The sequence below is a fragment of the Dermacentor andersoni genome, unplaced genomic scaffold (assembly GCF_023375885.2).
Source record: "Dermacentor andersoni unplaced genomic scaffold, qqDerAnde1_hic_scaffold ctg00000039.1, whole genome shotgun sequence".
Classification (NCBI taxonomy): domain Eukaryota; kingdom Metazoa; phylum Arthropoda; class Arachnida; order Ixodida; family Ixodidae; genus Dermacentor; species Dermacentor andersoni.
Window position 1 is genome coordinate 36,418,208 of NW_027314752.1, and position 4,786 is coordinate 36,422,993.

Consider the following 4,786-nt stretch of genomic DNA (forward strand, 5'->3'; position numbering starts at 1 on the left):
CAACACCAAAACAGGAGCCCCAGCAGACGAAGGCGTGCACGTTTCTGCACTTTCGCACTTGATTAGACAGCTGCACCAAAGGCGCTAGTGTCGTGCTACACTCACACTGCAAGAACTGGCGCTGCACTGGCACGGCACTTTTGTGAACTAGCGCAGAAAGTGCACCCAAATCGAGGAGACTTTTGGTGTTTCGAGTTGGTAATCAGGATGGCTCCCAGAGGATCACATTTGAGCAAGAAGACAGCCAAAGAACGTGTTCGAGAATACAAAAATGCCAGCTTTTACGAAGATGCAGGAATCCTTTTTTGTAGAGTTTGTGCGACAGCAGTTGACCATCGGCGTAAGTCAACTATTGACGAGCACATCGAGAGCAACCGTCATCATAAGAATGCAGAAGCAAGTGACTCTTCCAAGCGAAGAAGTGGCAAGGAATCATCAGAAGACAGTGCTGGGGGTTCAGCAACGTTGAGAAAGCAAAGCCGACTGCAAACGCTGGAATCCGCAATCACCGCTGGCGAGGCGAGGCACGACATTGTGCTAAAATTCCTGGATGTGTTCATATCTGTAAATATTTCTCTAGAGAAGGTGGACAACCCGAAACTGAGAACGTTTCTGCAGGCACACGTTCAGAACGGCAGTTCGGTGCCTGGGTCCGATGCGCTCCGCCACCAACTTCCAGAATTGTTTGAGAAGCACGAAACAGCTTTGAAAGCTATGCTTCAAGGTACCACGGTGTCAGTAATTACCGATGAAACCACCGATGACCAATCAAAATCAGTTGTGAACATGTTGTTCGTCCAGTCAGCCAGAAGCGCAAGTGCTTCACTACGCAAGTGCTTCACTACAACCTGGAAGTTAAATTCGTGGATGAAGTGAACTCGTCTGTGATAGGCCGCATTGTAATGAGAGCACTGACGAAGTACGGTGTTGAATTCAAGGACGTAACAGGCTTTGTAAGTGATAACGTTGCTTATATGGTGAAATTACTTAAGTGTATAAAGCCACTGTGCGAAGGTGCTGTTCACATTATATGTGTAGCCCATACAGTAAACATCATAGGCAGTGCATTGCAGGCATCCTTTCCCTTAGTGGACAAGTTTGTCGCCTGTATGAAGAAGGCGTTCCAGCTGTCGAGTAGAAAGAGAGCTTTCTATAAATCTAATCTAGAAAAGTGCAGGATTCGGTGTGCTAAAAAACCTCCGGCACCTGTCAAAAGTAGGTGGAATTCGTGGATTGAAGCTGTTGAGCAGCATTTGCATACTTAGGATATTATCCTTCTTTGCTAAGGCAAGTTCATGAAAGGTTTGGAGAAATTGCATGCGCTGATTTTCTTCTAGAACTTTTGAATGAGCCCTCAACTAAGCTTAAGTACAGCATGCAATGCATTGCAGTATTTGGTAAAAAAGTTGTCAGCCTGCCAAAAGCAGCTGAGGGTCAGCGTGTATCCTGTCATAAAGCGTACAATGCTTTATTTGTACTCTGGGGATATTTGGAAGCAGCTGCACAGGAAGATTTTAAAACACAACTGAAGAAAGAAAACATTGCACATGACGAGGCCCATTGGATTGCAAACAAAATGAAGGCTGCAATAAGTAAAGCAGCTAGCAAAGCGTAGTATATTTGGAGAAATGTGACCCTTGGAAGTTCTTCAAGATTGTGAGGTGCTTGGATTCTCTGCAAGTCAGGAGTCTCTCAGAGAAGAGGTCAGAGTTTGCAGGTGTGCCTGGACTTGGGAAAGAGTCACCAGCGCTAGCTACTGAATGGCAAGTGTGCCTCAAGTCTGCCCAAGAACTCAAGTCCAGTGACAGGGACTTAGCGCCGTTTCTTTCTAAACAAGTAAATCCAAGTGTAGATTTTGGATGTTCTGGCTTTCTGGGCAGGGATGGACCAGCTCACTCCAATGCTTTCTTCCATTGCCCTTAAATACCTGTCAATGCCGATCAACTCTGTTAATGCAGAAAGATCATTCAGTCGCTATAGTGACATTGTGTCCCACAAGCTTCTCTTAGTGAGGAGAGTACAAAGCATCAGCTGATGCTCAGCCACAACAGCTTCCTTCAGTTTTAAATATGCAAGCACGTTTGAGGTCTGAAAGTTCTTAATACATAAACTGTTAGGTACACCTTCCCAGTCAAAAAAAAGCAATTGAAACCATTTGAAAATATCAATGAGTCCAACTGGAAACGGCAATTTCCAATTGGGCCAAGTGTTTTCACCAACAGGACCATTTGGACCAGTTAGAACGGCCAATTGGTTCATATGGAAACCCTCACTTCCAATTGGGCCAGATGGAGTCTCCAGCGGGACCATTTGGGTAAATCTAAATTGCCACATGGTCCAAATGGAGTTATCAAAACCATTTGGACAAAATTTAAGTGAGAAAATGTTGAGCTCTTTTGTGTACAAAAATTGCAGATTTCTTTCTCTCTTGAGATTTGGATGTGAGATTCGAGATTGGATTCATGAGATTGGAAGACACAATTTGGCATTTGGAGGGCAAGTAAATGTGCAACGAACGTAAAAAAATGTGGTCGGTCTATTGATGATGTTAAAGAGTAAAAAAAAAAAGAGAGACTTGAACACTTTTATGTTTTTAAACACACGACTCAAACAACTTTTAGGCATAAAACAATTTGTAATTTAGCGATACTGTTTAAATTTTATATTTCACATCTATGAAATAATTCTTCATTGGAGTTAAATTTCGTCTCAGCGTCATTTTTCCTTGGCGACCGAATGGGACAGCATAATCGACACCAACATTAGCAACATGTGCGTGTGCAGTAACAAAAACAGTCGTGCATGCATGCTGCACTGCATTCTGCACTTTGTCCTGATCGCCTTGCATGCTTCTTGCGACCGTCTGACAGCACTATGATCACCCACGCGTACGTGCGGTACGAAATCGACAAACATTTGGCAATTGTGCCAGTGACAGACATTAAGAACTTCAAGCCTGCCGACGACTTTTCAGCGGCTTTTTATATGGTGAAGTGGACGGACGCAACACTTGCCCACTACCGTGCCAGAATTTTGCAGATCGGAGGTAAGTTTATGCGTTTCCAAAGCTCTTGTAATTATTTTGCATTACTGCACTACACATGAGTGTACGTGTGATGCACACTCGTTTGAGTTAAATGATTGCACACATATCTATACGCTTTTGTGTAATGTAGCAAATATGCGTGATGCACTGAACTAATTTCGACGAAAAGGTTTCAAGTGTATTGCATGAGCGTTTTTTTTTTTTTACCGTAACAATTTAGAATGTAAGATTGCGACTTTGTATTCTTTAAAGGGACCCTGAAACGCTTTTGACGATTTTCTACAAACGTATTGAGTCGTTAGAGCAGGTCCTTCTGATCATTAATTGACACATCTAAGTGCTCCGCGTAAAGCGTGTAATTTATTATAAGGTTTTAAATATGCACATCACTGCCGATCGCAGCACACTGCTTGGTGGAATTTTAAGCTGCCCCTACCCATATGACCGAAATCACCCATACGACGTCAGTGGGGCGAGCTATCCGATTGGCTGACAAGGGCGCGTGATCGATAATTTTTCCAACTTTATGGTAAACAACTGATCTTCGTAATAGTTGGAATGTTAGTTAATTTGTTTTTATGAAAAGAAAGTAACATAAAGAGAATGCACAAGAATAATTTTTCAGTACACTTAAGCACTTCCGGCACACAGCAAGTGTCGTCTGCTTGTGTTACAACGTATTCCATATTGACGAGAGTTCCGCGGTCAGAGTCCGTCTCAGTCTTTTCGTGAGCACTATGATTCGACTTTGTTGCCTTGTGGACTGCAAACGTAGCGACTGGCAATATGTCAAGCTGCGACATCGTGTCCCTCTGCAAGGCAGCGTACGAGCGAACTGGCTGCTGCGCATCGGACTGCCGCTATCCGATCGGCACCAGGATTTGCGCGTTTGTGGCCGTCACTTTACACCGGAAGATTACTAACGCAATAGCGTTTCGCGAGTCCGGTATTAGGGCAAACGCAAGCGCAAGGGGACAGAGTCTGGCCGCTTGACTGTGCCGTAACGGGATGAGCCATGAGATGAGCAGAAGGGCAAATGCGAATGGTCTGTACGGTGCAGCCACCTGGTGGCACAGAGCTCAACCATACACAGTAGCAGCAACGAAGTGTATTCTTCTTTGCTGCTGGTGTGTATTTTTCGCAGGAGTGTAATCATGAACACGTTGTTTTTATAAATGTTTAAAATGTTTTACACTTGGTTAGAGCAATATTAGCGCTTTGTTTGGCTGGTTAAGCACTGCGCCAACAAGTGTATGGACCGTGCAGACCGATCAGGTCGCTCACGTACGTCTACGCTAAAGTTCCTTCATCAGCTTGAGTTTGTGCCTCCAGTCATTTGCCGAAATGACCAGCTTGCCTGTGGTTACCGGAATACAAGAAACGTTCGGCGCTACGACAGAATGCTCGCAACACACACTGCTTCGATAGCTCTCGCTTGAGGTCGACGGCCAAGCGGCTAGCGGAGAGGTCTCGCGCGGGCTCCAAAACAACCGGAAGTGGACGATGTGACGTCGCATCGTGACGCTAAACCAGTGAAGGCGGAGCTTAGCCCCGCTCGCTTTTGTCCGAACCGTTTCAGGGGCCCTTTAACATATTCTTACATATCAATCATTCTGTATTCTAACATGACTCATGGCACCTTTTCTTCCCAGTGTGAATTTACCATTCGTAAAGTTTTCTGTATTCTATTGTATTGTAGGCAGTACACTATAATTAAGCTCCATCTAGGCAGTCAAGGAA

General features: G+C 44.5%; 1 pseudogene; it reads left to right on the forward strand.

Annotated features, from left to right (window-relative positions):
• Positions 1-207: 207 nt before the first annotated feature.
• On the forward strand, positions 208-2,067 carry LOC126519852 (uncharacterized; annotated as a pseudogene).
• Positions 2,068-4,786: the final 2,719 nt, after the last annotated feature.